The 16,203-nt window shown below is 51.1% G+C and overlaps 1 pseudogene; it reads left to right on the plus strand.

Annotated features, from left to right (window-relative positions):
- LOC119966944 overlaps nucleotides 1-14,529 on the plus strand; it is a 46,387-nt pseudogene extending 31,858 nt beyond the window's left edge.
- The last annotated feature ends 1,674 nt before the right edge of the window (nucleotides 14,530-16,203 follow it).

The raw sequence follows: 16,203 nt of genomic DNA on the forward strand, positions 1-16,203 counted from the left end.
TGTATATTACAGAGAATAACAGTCCCTGTGTATATTATAGAGAATAACAGTCCCTGTGTATATTATAAGGAATAGCAGCCCCTGTGTATATAATAGAGAATAACAGTCCCTGCGTATATTATAGAGAATAACAGTATCTGTGTATATTATAGAGAATAACAGTCCCTGTGTATATTATAGATAATAACAATCCCTGTGTATATTATGGAGAATAACAGTCCCTGTGTATATTATAGAGAATAACAGTCTCTGTGTATATTATAGGGAATGTCAGTCCCTGTGTATATTATAGATAATAACAGTCCCTGTGTATATTATAGATAATAACAATCCCTGTGTATATTATAGAGAATAACAGTCTCTGTGTATATTATAGACAATAACAGTCCCTGTGTATATTATAGAGAATAACAATCCCTGTGTATATTATAGATAATAACAGTCCCTGTGTATATTATAGGGAATAACAGTCCTTGTGTATATTACAGAGAATAACAGTCCCTGTGTATATTATAGAGAATAACAGCCCCTGTGTATATAATAGTGAATAACAGCCCCTGTGTATATTATAGAGAATAACAGCCCCTGTGTATATTATAGAGAATAACAGCCCCTGTGTATATTATAGAGAATAACAGCCCCTGTGTATATTATAGAGAATAACAGTATCTGTGTATATTATAGAGAATAACAGTCCTTGTGTATATTATAGAGAATAACCGCCCCTGTGTATGTTATTGAGAATAACAGTCCCTGTGTATATTATAGATAATAACAGTCCCTGTGTATATTAGAGAGAATAACAGTCCCTGTGTATATTAGAGAGAATAACAGTCTCTGTGTATATTATAGAGAATAACAGTCCCTGTGTATATTATAGGGAATAACAGTCCCTGTGTATATTATAGAGAATAACAGTCCCTGTGTATATTATAAGGAATAGCAGCCCCTGTGTATATAATAGAGAATAACAGCCCCTGTGTATATTATAGAGAATAACAGCCCCTGTGTATATTATAGAGAATAACAGTATCTGTGTATATTATAGAGAATAACAGTCCCTGTGTATATTATAGATAATAACAGTCCCTGTGTATATTATGGAGAATAACAGTCCCTGTGTATATTATAGACAATAACAGCCCCTGTGTATATTATAGATAATAACAGTCCCTGTGTATATTATAGACAATAACAGCCCCTGTGTATATTATAGAGAATAACAGCCCCTGTGTATATTATAGAGAATAACAGCCCCTGTGTATATTATAGAGAATAACAGTATCTGTGTATATTATAGAGAATAACAGGCCCTGTGTATATTATAGACAATAACAGTCCCTGTGTATATTATAGAGAATAACAGTCTCTGTGTATATTATAGGGAATGTCAGTCCCTGTGTATATTATAGATAATAACAGTCCCTGTGTATATTATGGAGAATAACAGTCCCTGTGTATATTATAGAGAATAACAGTCTCTGTGTATATTATAGGGAATGTCAGTCCCTGTGTATATTATAGATAATAACAGTCCCTGTGTATATTATAGAGAATAACAGTCCCTGTGTATATTATAGATAACAGTCCCTGTGTATATTATAGATAATAACAGCCCCTGTGTATATTGTAGATAATAACAGCCCCTGTGTATATTATAGAGAATAACAGTCCCTGTGTATATTATAGAGAATAACAGTCCCTGTGTATATTATAGATAATAACAGTCTCTGTGTATATTATAGGGAATGTCAGTCCCTGTGTATATTATAGAGAATAACAGCCCCTGTGTATATTATAGAGAATAACAGTCCCTGTGTATATTATAGATAATAACAGTCCCTGTGTATATTATAGAGAATAACAGTCCCTGTGTATATTATAGAGAATAACAGTCCCTGTGTATATTATAGAGAATAACAGTCTCTGTGTATATTATAGGGAATGTCAGTCCCTGTGTATATTATAGAGAATAACAGCCCCTGTGTATATTATAGGGAATGTCAGTCCCTGTGTATATTATAGAGAATAACAGTCCCTGTGTATATTATAGAGAATAACAGTCCCTGTGTATATTATAGATAACAGTCCCTGTGTATATTATAGAGAATAACAGTCCCTGTGTATATTATAGAGAATAACAGTCCCTGTGTATATTAAAGAGAATAACAGTCCCTGTGTATATTATAGAGAATAACAGCCCCTGTGTATATTATAGAGAATGACAGTCCCTGTGTTTATTATAGAGAATAACAGTCCCTGTGTGTATTAGAGTGAAGGAAATGTAAAAATTTAATTAAACAAAATGACAGCACAGTGGACAGCAGCATTCAATATAATTTAATTTGTAGTACTGGGGGAGTGCTGCACTGTCAGAGAGTCAGTACTATAGAACATAGAACATTAAAGCGCAGTACGGGCCCTTCGGCCCTCGATGTTGCGCCGACCTGTGAAACCATCTGAAGCCTATCTGACCTACACTATTCCACTTTCATCCATATGTCTATCCAGTGACCACTTAAATGCCCTTAAAGTTGGCGAGTCTACTACTGTTGCAGGCAGGGCATTCCACACCCCTACTACTCTCTGAGTAAAGAAACTGCCTCTGACATCTGTCTTATATCTACCACCCCTCAATTTAAAGCTATGTCCCCTCATGTTGGTCATCACCATCCGAGGAAAAAGACTCTCATTGTCCACCCTATCTAACCCTCTGACTATCTTATATGTCTCTATTAAGTCACCTCTCAGCCTTCTCCTCTCTAACGAAAACAACCTCAAGTCCCTGAGCCTTTCCTCGAAAGACCTTCCCTCCATACCAGGCAACATCCTAGTAAATCTCCTCTGAACCCTTTCCAAAGCTTCCACATCCTTCCTATAATGTGGTGACCAGAACTGCACGCAGTACTCCAGGAGCGGCCGCACCAGAGGTATGTACAGCTGCAGCATGACCTTGTGGCTCCGAAACTCAATCCTCCTACTGATAAAGGCTAGCACACCATATGCCTTCTTAACAGCCCTATTAACCTGGGTGGCAACTTTCAGGGATTTATGTACCTGGATGCCAAGATCTCTCTGTTCATCTACACTACCAAGAATCTTGCCATTAGCCCAGTACTCTGCATTCCTGTTACTCCTTCCAAAGTGAACCACCTCACACTTTTCCGCATTAAACTCCATCTGCCACCTCTCAGCCCAGCTCTGCAGCTTATCTATGCCCCTCTGTATCCTATAACATCCTTCAGAACTATCCGCAACTCCACCGACCTTCGTGTCATCTGTAAATTTACTAACCCATCCTTCTACACCCTCTTCCAGGTCATTTATAAAAATGACAAACAGCAGTGGCCAAAAACAGATCCTTGCGGTACACCACTAGTAACTGAACTCCAGGATGAACATTTTCCATCAACCACCACCCTCTGTCTTCTTTCAGCTAGCCAATTACTGATCCAAACCGCTAAATCACCTTCAATCCCATACTTCCTTATTTTCTGCAATAGCCTACCGTGGGGAACCTTATCAAACGCCGTACTGAAATCCATATTCACCACATCAACCGTTTTACCCTCATCCACCTGTTTGGTCACCTTCTCAAAAAACTCAATAATGTTTGTGCGGCATGACCTACCCTTCACAAAACCGTGTTGACTATCGCTAATCAACTTGTTCTTTTCAAGATGATTATAAACCCTAGCTCTTATAACCTTTTCCAACATTTTACCCAAGGGGACAACATTTGCTATCCTCCAGTCTTCCGGCACTATTCCTGTCGACAAAGACGACATAAAGATCAAGGACAAAGGCTCTGCAATCTCCTCCCGGGCTTCCCAGAGAATCCTAGGATAAATCCCATCTGGCCCAGGGGACTTATCTATTTTGACATTTTCCAAAATTGCTAACACCTCCTCCTTTTGAACCTCAATTCCATCTCGCCTGGTTGACTGAACCTGAGTATTCTCCTCGACAACATTGTCTTTCTCCAGTGTAAACACTGATGAAAAATATCCATTTAACGCTTCCCCTATCTCCTCTGATTCCACACACAACTTTCCACTACTATCCCTGATTGGCCCTAATCTTACTCTAGTCATTCTTTTGTTCCTGATATATCTATCGAAAGCCTTAGGGTTTTCCTTGATCCTATCCGCCAACGACTTTTCGTGTCCTCTCCTCGCTCTTCTTAACTCTCCCTTTCGGAGACTTCCGGTTGCGGCTATGACCAGCTAAGTCGCACGTTTGGCTGCTCCTGCGAGGAAGGTGTTTTCGGGCCGATTGGAGGGCCCCTAACGGCGCTGGAACGACGATTCCCGGTGGGGGAAGGTCCCCAGAGGAGAACCCTGCGAAATTTATGGTCATCACCCGAAGTGGGGCAGGAAAAAAAGCGGCAGCAGCGCCCCGAAAAAAGCGGGGGAAGAAATCCAAAATGGCGGCCGGCGGCGCACCCGAGGACTGGAGGAAATGGGCGGAGGAGCAGCAGGCCGTTCTCCTGCGCTTCTTCACGGAGCTGAAAGTGGAGCTGCTGGAGTCGATGAACGCGACGACCACCAGGCTGATGGGAGCCCAGGCGACCCAAGAGGCGTCAATTCGGGAGCTGCAGCAGGAGATGGCTGTGAGGGAGGAGGAGGCCACGGTCCTCGTGGGAAAGGTGGAGGTGCACGAGGCACTCCACCTGAAATGGCAGAGCCGTTTTGAGGAGCTGGATACCCGCATGAGGCGGAAAAACCTGAGGATCCTGGGCCTGGCAGAAGGGCTGGAGGGGTCGGACCTCCCGAGGTATGTGGTAGAAATATGGGCTCACTGATGGGGGCAGGGGCCGTCCCTCCGCCCCTGGAACTGGAGGAGGCCTACAGAGTAATGGCCAGGAAGCCAAGAGCAAACGAACCCCCGAGGGCGGTGCTGGTTCGGTTCCAGCGATTCAGTGACCGGGAGAGGGTGCTGAGGTGGGCCAAGAGAGAGAGGAGCAGCAAATGGGAGAACTCGACGGTGAGGATCTACCAGGACTGGAGTGCGGAGGTGGCAAAGCGGCGGGCCCGGTTCAACCGGACGAAGGCGGTGCTGCATGCCAAGAGAATTAGATTCGGGATGCTGCAGCCAGCGCGCTTGTGGGTGACCTATAAGGACCAGCACCACTATTTCGAGTCCCCGGAGGAGGCGTGGGCCTTTGTCCAGGAAGAAAAGCTGGACTCGAACTAGAACCAGGGGATACTTGGCGGTCGTTGCCGCTCTGGTACTTTAAGCTGGACACGTGGCTTTCTGTTGGTTGGATTTTCACTTGGCTGTATTTTTGGACCCTTTTTTTTTTCTCTCTACCAGGTTTTTTTTTTTCTTTTTTCTGTTATTTATAATGTTATGTTGGGGGGGCGGGGTGGGGGGGGAGTGCCGGGGGTATGTGTTTCTTGTGGGGTTTTTCTTTGTATCGGGGTGGGATCGGGGACGGGGGTGGAACTGAAGATGGAGGGGTGGGGAGTGGCAGGGCGAAAGCGCGGGCTTTCCTCTGGTTTCCCGCGCGCGGGGCAGAGGAGGGAGGAGGGTGGGAGGAAGGGGCGGGGTCAGCAATGGCTCCCTTTCCCGCGCTGGAGCGGAGTCGAGGAGGGGTGGTAAGGGGGGGGGATGTCCCCCATGCCGGGAGGAGTCGGATTGTGGCAGGGGCAGCCGGGTCAGCGTAAACCAGCTGACTTACGGAAGTACTATGGAGGGTGCATCGCGGCTAGGAAGGGTCCTAGCCTGGGGGGGGAGGGGGGTGGGGGGGGGGGGGAGGGGGAGGGGGGAAGGGGGGGGCTACCGGGTTGCTGCTGAAAAGGCCAGGGAGGAGGAGTTGAGGACTGGAGGGGTGGGGGGGGGGGCGCCATCGCCATGGGGAGCGGGTCAGAAAGGGAGGGCTGACTCGGGGCGAGCAGGTGACAGGATATGGCTAGTCGGCAGGGGAGAGGGGCGGGCTGCCCTTCGACCCGGCTGATCACTTGGAATGTGAGGGGGCTGAATGGGCCGGTCAAGAGAACGAGAGTAATCTCGCATTTGAAGGGACTGAAGGCGGATGTAGCAATGCTACAAGAGACCCATTTGAAGGTGGCGGACCAGGTCCGCCTGAGGAGGGGGTGGGTGGGACAGGTGTTCCACTCAGGACTGGACGCAAAGAACCGGGGGGTGGCGATCCTGGTAGGGAAGTGGGTGTTGTTCGTGGCGGCGGAGGTGGTGGCGGATAAAGAGGATAGATATGTCATGGTGAAGGGTAGGCTACAGGGGGAGAAAGTGGTGATGGTTAATGTGTATGCCCCGAATTGGGACGACGCTGGCTTCATGAGGCGCCTACTGGGCCTCATTCCGGACCTGGAGGCAGGGGGCCTGATCATGGGGGGGGACTTCAACACAGTGCTGGACCCCGTGTTGGACAGATCGAGTTCAAGGACGAGTAGGAGGCCGGCAGCGGCAGTAGTGTTAAAGGGGTTTATGGAGCAGATGGGAGGGGTAGATCCCTGGAGGTTTGGGAGGCCGAGGGCGAGGGAGTATTCCTTTTTCTCCCATGTCCACAGAGTCTATTCTAGAATTGACTTTTTTGTATTGAGCAGGGGACTGATCCCGAAAGTACGGGAAGTGGAGTACTCGGCCATAGCGGTCTCAGACCATGCGCCACACTGGGTAGATTTGGAAATGGGGGAGGCGCGAGACCAGCGTCCACTGTGGCGCCTGGATGTGGGGTTGCTGGCGGATGAGGAGGTGTGTAAGAGGGTCCGGAAGAGCATTGAAAGATATCTGGCCACTAATGACACGGGGGAGGTGCAGGTGGGGATGGTCTGGGAGGCCCTGAAGGCGGTGATCCGGGGGGAGCTGATCTCCATACGGGCACATAGGGAAAGGAGGGAGAGACAGGAGAGGGAGAGGCTGGTGGGGGAGCTTTTGGACGTGGATAGGAGATATGCGGAGGCACCAGAGGAGGGGCTGTTGGGGGAACGGCGCAGTTTGCAGGCTAAGTTCGACCTGTTGACCACCAGAAAGGCAGAGACACAGTGGAGAAGGGCGCAGGGCGTGATTTATGAGTATGGGGAGAAGGCGAGTAGGATGTTGGCGCATCAGCTCCGCAAGCGGGAGGCGGCTAGGGAAATTGGGGGAGTGAGGGAGAGGGGTGGGAACGTAGTGCAGAAGGGGCCAGAAGTAAATGGGGTCTTCAGAGACATCTACAAGGAGCTGTATCGGTCAGAGCCGCCGACGAGGGGAGGGGGGATGGAGGGCTTCTTGAACAAATTGAGGTTCCCCAAGGTCCAAGAGGAGCTGGTAGAGGGGCTGGGGGCGCCGATAGGGTTAGAGGAGCTAGTCAAGGGGATTGGGCATATGCAGACGGGGAAGGCGCCGGGGCCAGACGGGTTCCCGGTGGAATTTTACAAAAAATATGCGGATTTGGTGGGCCCTGTGCTGGTACGAGCCTTCAACGAGGCATGGGAGGGGGGGGGCTCTGCCCCCGACAATGTCGCAGGCACTGATCTCTCTAATCTTGAAGCGGGACAAGGACCCCGTGCAGTGTGGGTCATATAGGCCTATCTCGCCCCTGAATGTGGACGCCAAGTTGCTGGCAAAGATCCTGGCTACCAGGATAGAGGATTGTGTGCCAGGGGTGATACACGAGGACCAGACGGGTTTTGTGAAAGGGCGGCAGCTTAATACGAACGTGCGGAGACTGCTAAACGTCATCATGATGCCGGCAGTGGAGGGTGAGGCGGAGATAGTGGTGGCATTGGACGCGGAGAAAGCATTTGATAGGGTGGAGTGGAAGTACCTGTGGGAGACGCTGGCACGGTTTGGATTTGGGGAGGGGTTTATTAAATGGGTGAAGCTGCTCTATTCGGCCCCGATGGCAAGTGTAGTGACGAATGGTAGGAGGTCGGAATATTTTGGGCTCCACCGGGGGACCAGACAGGGGTGCCCCTTGTCCCCCCTGCTCTTCGCACTGGCAATTGAACCGTTGGCGATGGCACTGAGGGGCTCAGGGGGGTGGAGAGGGTTGACAAGGGGCGGGGAGGAGCACCGGGTATCGTTATACACGGACGACCTGCTGCTATACGTGGCAGACCCAGAAGGGGGAATGCCGGTGATGGAACTGCTAGCAGAATTTGGGGACTTTTCGGGGTACAAGCTAAACTTGGGCAAGAGTGAGGTATTTGTGATACACCCAGGGGACCAGGAAGAGGGAATCGGGAGACTCCCGTTGAAGAGAGCAGGAAAGAGTTTCAGATATTTAGGGGTGCAGGTGGCAAGGAACTGGGGGACTCTCCACAAGCTGAACTTCTCCAGGCTGGTGGAACAGATGGAGGAGGAATTTAAAAGGTGGGACATGGTGCCGCTGTCGCTGGCGGGCAGAGTGCAGTCCGTTAAAATGACGGTCCTCCCGAGGTTTTTGTGCTTGCCCATTTTTCTCCCTAGGGCCTTCTTCAAAAAGGTGACGAGTAGCATCATGAGCTACGTGTGGACGCACGGCACCCCAAGGGTGAGGAGGGTCTTCCTGGAGCGGAGTAGGGATAGTGGAGGGCTGGCATTACCCAATCTTTCGGGGTATTACTGGGCGGCAAATGTATCGATGGTGCGCAAGTGGATGATGGAAGGGGAGGGGGCAGCTTGGAAACGAATGGAGAGGGCGTCCTGTGGCAACATTAGCCTGGGGGCCTTAGTAACGGCGCCATGGCCGCTCCCTCCCACGAGGTACACCACGGCCACCCTCAAGATCTGGGGGCAGTGGAGGCGACACAGGGGGGAAGTGGGAGGTCTGATGGAGGCACCGTTAAGAGGGGACCATAGATTCATCCCGGGGAACATGGACGGGGGATTTCAGAGCTGGCACAGGGTGGGCATCAGGCAGCTGAAGGATCTGTTTGTAGATGGGAGGTTTGCGAGCCTGAGAGAGCTGGAGGAGAAATTCGGGCTCCCCCCGGGAAAACATGTTTAGACATTTGCAGGTGAAGACATTTGCTAGACGCCAGGTGGAAGGGTTTCCCTTGCTCCCCAGTAGGGGGGCGAGTGATAGGGTGCTCTCGGGGGTCTGGGTCGGAGGGGGGAGGATATCGGACATCTACAAAGTAATGCAGGAGGCGGAGGAGGCATCAGTAGAGGAGCTGAAAGCCAAGTGGGAGGGGGAGCTGGGAGAACAGATAGAGGATGGGACATGGGCTGATGCCCTGGAGAGGGTTAATTCTTCCTCCTCGTGTGCGAGGCTTAGCCTCATTCAATTCAAGGTGCTACATAGAGCCCATATGACGGGGACAAGGATGAGTCGGTTCTTTGGGGGTGAGGACAGACGTGTCAGGTGTTCGGGAAGTCCAGCGAACCATGCCCATATGTTTTGGGCATGTCCGGCACTGGAGGAGTTCTGGAAAGGGGTGGCAAGGATGGTGTCGAGGGTGGTGGGATCCAGGGTCAAACCAGGATGGGGACTTGCAATCTTTGGGGTTGGGGTGGAGCCGGGGGTACAGGAGGCGAGAGAGGCCGGAGTACTGGCCTTTGCGTCCCTAGTTGCTCGAAGAAGGATACTAATACAGTGGAAGGACGCGAGGCCTCCAAGCGTGGAAACTTGGGTTAATGACATGGCAAGCTTTATTCAGTTGGAAAGGGTCAAATTCGCCCTGAGAGGGTCGGTACAAGGGTTCTTCAGGCGGTGGCAGCCGTTCCTCGACTTTTTGGCTCAGAGATAGGGTACAGAGGTCGTAGCAGCAGCAACACGGGGGGGGGGGGGGGTGGCAACAACGGTTGTGGTGGGTTATTTACGGTTGAAACGCGGGCAAATTTGCTCGCAGTTCATGTCGGATGTTGATTGTTGCTTTGTTTGTTGTTGGGGAGGGGGGAGGGGGGAGGGACAACGCGCGCGAGTTCGGGCGGGGGGGGGGGATATTTGTTAAGAGGGAATATTTTGTAATATTTTATAGTTAGTTGGGGTAAATATTTTCATGTAAAAAATTCTTTCAATAAAAATTATTTTAAAAAAAAAAGGAAAAAAAAAAAAAAAACTCTCCCTTTCGGTCCTTCCTGGCTAACTTGTAACTCTCAAGTGCCCTAATTGAGCCTTCATGTCCCATCCTAACATAAGCCTTCTGTCAGAGGGTCAGTACTGAGGGAGTGCTGCACTGTCAGTGGGTCAGTACTGAGGGAGTGCTGCACTGTCAGAGGGTCAGTACTGAGGGAGTGCTGCACTGTCAGAGGGTCAGTACTGAGGGAGTGCTGCACTGTCAGAGGGTCAGTACTGAGGGAGTGCTGCACTGTCAGAGGGTCAGTACTGAGGGAGTGCTGCACTGTGAGAGGGTCAGTACTGAGGGAGTGCTGCACTGTCAGAGGGTCAATACTGTGGGAGTGCTGCATTGTCAGAGGGTCAGTACTGAGGGAGAGCTGCACTGTCAGAGGGTCAGTACTGAGGGAGTGCTGCACTGTCAGAGGGTCAGTACTGAGGGAGTGCTGCACCGTCAGAGGATCAGTACTGAGGGAGTGCTGCACTGTGAGAGGGTCAATGCTGAGGGAGTGCTGCACTGTCAGAGGGTCAGTGCTGAGGGACCGCTGCACTGTCAGAGGGTCAGTACTGAGGGAGTGCTGCACTGTCAGAGGGTCAGTACTGAGGGAGTGCTGCCCTGTGAGAGGGTCAGTACTGTGGGAGTGCTGCACTGTCAGAGGGTCAGTACTGAGGGAGTGCTGCACTGTCAGAGGGTCAGTACTGAGGGAGTGCTGCACTGTCAGAGGGTCAGTACTGAGGGAGTGCTGAACTGTCAGAGGGTCAGTGCTGAGGTAGTGCTGCACTGTCAGAGGGTCAGTACTGAGGGAGTGCTGCACTGTCAGAGGGTCAGTACTGAGGGAGCGCTGCACCGTCAGAGGGTCAGTACTGAGGGAGTGCTGCACCGTCAGAGGGTCAGTGCTGAGGGAGGGCTGCACTGATGGAGATGCAGTACTTCCGTTGGGATATTACTTTTAATCTCCATATGTCTTTTGTCATCGATGTAAAATATCTCATGGTCACTAGCAGAAGTGTAGCTGGGTTGGCTGGAGTTGTGGGGGAGGTGGGGGGGAGATCAGTTCTCCCAGTTCATGGGTCTGTCCACATTTATCAGTCCGCACCGACTCCATTCTGAAAGATGTTGTACAGTTCCTCTCCTCTGTGATGTCCATCTCAGCCTGTGGCCTCTAGGCTCTGTTTCCAGAATGCTTGTTCCTTGCTGCCATGGAGGAGCTGCTTTTCAGTGGAGAGCTGAGCTTTCCTGGGCTACCTTGGGCATTGGAAAAAATGGAAGGAAGGATGGAGAGAGGGAGAAATGGAGAGAGAGCAAGAGGGTGTGGATTTTGAGAGGGACATAGCGTGTGTGAAAGACAAAATATCATGGATTAGATGTTTGTACATCATTTGACGGTCATATTATTAATAATAATCTTCTCGATAATAATAATAATTATAATAATAATCGTAATTGTCACAAGTAGGCTTACGTTAACACTGCAATTAAGTTACTGTGAAAAGCCCCAAGTCGCCAAACATCGGCGCCTGTTCGGGTACACAGAGGGAGAATTCGCAATGTCCCATTCACCTAACAAGCACGTCTTTCGGGACTGTAGGTGGAAGCCGGAGCACCCGGAGGATACCCACACAGGGAGAAGGTGCAGACTCCGTACAGGCAGAGACCCAAGCCGGGAATTGAACCTGGACTCTGGAGCTGTGAAGCCACAGTGCTAACCACTGTGCCGCCCCCTCGATCTCTAGCCCACCATATCGCGATCTCAAACACCTGTAAAATTGATTGTTATAACTGCAATAAAAACCATCAGTCTTCCACTCAGCTTCTTCTCGCGAGACAAAGCAACTCAATTCATCGCTCCCTCTGTTCATGAACCTACAGGGGCTTAAGGTCTGGGCCTAGTTCTGATTCGGAGCCGCCTTACTCATTCAGCAGATTTGGAAAGCGTCTGATAGATGCCTTCTGCTTCTCACCAACGAAAGACTGCACCACACTGTCGGAGGGTCAGTACTGAGGGAGTGCTGCACTGTCAGAGGGTCAGTACTGAGGGAGCGCTGCACTGTCAGAGGATCAGTACTGAGGGAGTGCTGCACTGTCAGAGGGTCAGTACTGAGGGAGTGCTGCACTGTCAGAGGGTCAGTACTGAGGGAGTGCTGCACTGTCAGAGGGTCAGTACTGAGGGAGTACTGCACTGTCAGAGGGTCAGTGCTGAGGGAGTGCTGCACTGTCAGAGGGTCAGTACTGAGGGAGTGCTGCACTGTCAGAGAGTCAGTACTGAGGGAGCACTGCACTGTCAGAGGGTCAGTACTGAGGGAGTGCTGCACTGTCAGAGGGTCAGTGCTGAGGGAGTGCTGCACTGTCAGAGGGTCAGTACTGAGGGAGTGCTGCACTGTCAGAGGGTCAGTACTGAGGGGGTGCTGCACTGTCAGAGGGTCAGTACTGAGGGAGTGCTGCACTGTCAGAGGGTCAGTACTGAGGGTGTGCTACACTGTCAGAGGGTCAGTACTGATGGAGGGCTGCACTGTCAGAGGGTCAGTACTGAGGGAGTGCTGCACTGTCAGAGGGTCAGTACTGAGGGAGGGCTGCACTGTCAGAGGGTCAGTACTGAGGGAGTGCTGCACTGTCAGAGGGTCAGTACTGAGGGAGTGCTGCACTGTCAGAGGGTCAGTACTGAGGGAGTGCTGTGCTTTTAAAAAAAATTACAGTGCAGAAGGAGGCCATTCGGCCCATCGAGTCTGCACCAGCCCTTAGAAAGAGCACCCTACTCAAGCCCACGCCTCCATCCTATCCCCGTAATCCAGTAACCTCACATAACCTTTTTTGGACACTAAGGGGCAATTGATCATGACCAATCCACCTAACCCGCACATCTTTGGACTGTGGGAAGAAACCGGAGCAGCCGGAGGAAACCCACGCACACACGGGGAGGACGTGCAGACTCCACACAGACAGTGAGTCAAGGCCAGAGTTAAACACAGGTCCCTGGAGCTGGGAAACAACTAAGCAGTGTACTGTTGAATGTGACGTCTTTTGCATTTGGTGCTTAACCAAGACTCAATTTGGTCACTTGTGCGGGACTGTGGTGGGCTAGGAGGGAAGGAATGGCGTGGTTCTCCCAGGTTTTCTGTGGTCATTGTGCACTTTGAACCAGCAGTTCCATAAACCAATGAATTGGAAGATGGTGGCTTGGCTGTCTGTGGGATCCTGCTGTGCACAAACTGGCTGCCAAGGTATTCACATGACAACAGTGGCTACACGTCAAACTGTTCTTCACTGGCTGTGAAGCCCACTTGGGCAACCTGATGTACCATCAATTGGTTTCAAGACACGATTAGAATCTGAACTGTGGCTTTAATCAGCTAGTTATTAGCCTGGTGGTCGACTGCAGAGTAAGGCCGACCGCCGGGAACTCTGGGTACTTGTACCACGCCTCGGAGGCGGGGTCTACTTGCCTCTCGACCAATTGGTGAGCAGTCACATGACTAGTCCCAGCCAATTGGATGAGAGGCACATGACCAGCCAGAGCCAATGGGAAACCCATGCTCTGCACCAATGGCAGTGCTCACATTCATACCACCACACAACCTGACAGGCAGACAAATATCTAAGTCTTCACCTCCTCCCGCCAGATTTCTGCCTCTCGCCCTCCCCCCTGCTGAGCCAGAGGTCACCCGGGTTCCGTTATTGATGGAGACTTACTGGAATTCGCTGAGGAAATCAGGGAGCTCAGGATCTTCTTCGATTTCTTCATCCGGCGTCTGTGGAGTTCGACATTGCCATCTTCACCTGTGGGGAGGCGAGCTGAATGAGGGAGTGAGAAAGGGACAAACAGAGGGGGGGAGAGAAAGAAACAGAGAGAGACAGAGAGAGAGACAGAGAGGCAGAGAGTGAGAGACAGAGAGAGAGAGAGAGAGATAGAGAGACAGAGAGAGAGATAGGGAGAGACAGAGAGAAAGAGAGATAGAGAGAGAGACAGAGAAGAGAGAGACAGAGAGAGAGACAGAGAGACAGAGACACAGAGAGAGAGAGAGAGAGAGATAGAGAGACAGAGAGAGAGAGATAGAGAGAGAGACAGAGAAAGAGAGAGACAGAGAGAGAGACAGAGAGAGAGACAGAGACATAGAGAGACAGAGAGATATAGACAGAGAGAGAGACAGAGAGAGATAGAGAGAGAGAGAGAGAGATAGAGATAGATAGAGAGAGAGAGAGAGACAGAGAGAGAGACAGAGAAAGAGAGAAACAGAGAGAGAGACAGAAGACAGAGAGAGACAGAGACAGAGAGAGATATAAGATATAGAGAGAGACAGAGAGAGACAGAGGGAGAGAGCGAGAGACAGAGATACAGAGAGACAGAGAAAGAGATATAGAGACAGAGAGAGAGAGATATAGAGAGAGGCAGACAGAGAGAGAGAGACAGAGAGATATATATAGAGAGAGATAGAGAGAGACAGAGAGAGAGAAAGAGATAGAGAGACAGAGAGACAAAGATATCGAGAGGGACAGAGAGAGAGAGTTAGAGAGAGAGAGACAGAGACAGCAAGAGAGGCAGACAGACAGAGAGACATAGAGAGACACAGAGAGAGTTGTCGTGTTAAGCACGTTGAGATAACACGGGCTGCAACTGGATGCAGCTAGAACTGAAGTAGACTCCAGACCTTGAGTTTAGTTCAACTTGATTTATTGAACCTGTCACATAGTTAGCACAGTTCTCTGTGAGTTCGACACTCTGCTAACCTAGCTGTGATTGCTCTATCTAGACGGAACCAGACTAGCTCTTCGCCACGTGCTGTATGCGTTATGTGATATGTACACTGCCCTCACTCTGTAGATGTCCCCAGTGGAAAGAGGCGGACTGTGACTGTCTCGTGCCTTTTATAGTGGGAAACCACCTCCCAAGTGTTCTGCCTGCTGATTGGTTATGTCCTGTTCCCTGTGCCCATTAGCTGCTTGTCTGTATCTCATTATGTGCCTGTCAGCATATCATGACATCTCCCCCTTTGAAAAGTTTCCCTGCAGCCTATGTGAAAGAATTTACATGTTTAGGCTGAAAAACGTACATATTTACATGAGATGACAGTAAAAACCAATATGTACATAGAGAACAGGTGTCTAGGGGGCGATTCTCCGAGACCCGCGCCGGGCCGGAGAATCGGAGCAACCGCGCCACGACGCCCCAGCGCCGGCGTGTGATTCTCCGAGGTGCGGAGAATCGGCGCTATTTGCGCCGGCACATTTGGCGCATCGCCGGCCGGGGGCCGCTGGAATCGGCGAGGCTGCCGATTCTCCAGCCCGGATGGGCCGAGCGGCCGCTCCGACACGACAGAGTCCCGCCGGCACCGTACAGCCCTGGTCGATGCCGGCGGCAACTCTGCAGAAACGCTCGGGGGGGGGGGGGGGACGGCCTGTGGGGGGGGGGGGGGGGAGGAGGGGAGCTCCTTCACCGAGGGGGGGGGGCCTCCAAAGGGGTCTGGCCCGCGATCGGGGCCCACCGATCGGCGGGCCGGCCTCTCCCCCTCCGGGCTTACTTTCCGCCGTGGCCAGCCCCTGAACACCGACCCCATGTTGCGTTGGGGCCGGTGCGCGTAAGAAGTTCCCCATGCATGCGCAGGATTGAGTGGGCGTGAACCACTCCAACGCTGTGCCAGCCCCCTGTGGGGGCTAGAATAGGTCGTGCCCGGGCCCTGTTCGCACCATCTTGAAACGCGACGGTGTTCACGACGGCGCGAACACTTGGCCTCCATATCGGAGATTCGTCCCCCCTAATGTGCAAAAGCAGAACATGGCAAAGAAAACAATTGTTCATCAGTCCAGTCTCTGGGGTTTGCCGCTGATCCGGATCGACCGCCGGGGAGGTGGTGGTGGGGACGACGGTGCCTTGTTGGGCGGGGTGGCAGCCTGACTGGTGGCTTCATGGTTCGAGGTGTCAGGAGGTGGCACAATAACAGATGGAGACAAAGAAGAATGTGGTTGGGGGCGGGCAACTGTGTGCAGGGCTCGTCTGTTGCGCCGCACAACAGATCCATCAGCCATATGCACAACGTACGATCGTGGAGCAGCCTATCGAACAACTGCTGGAGCTGACCAGCCTCCATCAGGCAGCTGGATCCGGACCGTATCCGCCGGGGATAGCTCAGGCAAATCCTTGGCATGAGCATCATAGCCCTGCTTTTGCTGGTCCCTGAGTTTCTGCACCTTCTGCAGCACCGGGAGGTGATCCAGATCAGGCAAG

This window comes from Scyliorhinus canicula, chromosome 6, assembly GCF_902713615.1.
Source record: "Scyliorhinus canicula chromosome 6, sScyCan1.1, whole genome shotgun sequence".
In the NCBI taxonomy this organism is placed as follows: domain Eukaryota; kingdom Metazoa; phylum Chordata; class Chondrichthyes; order Carcharhiniformes; family Scyliorhinidae; genus Scyliorhinus; species Scyliorhinus canicula.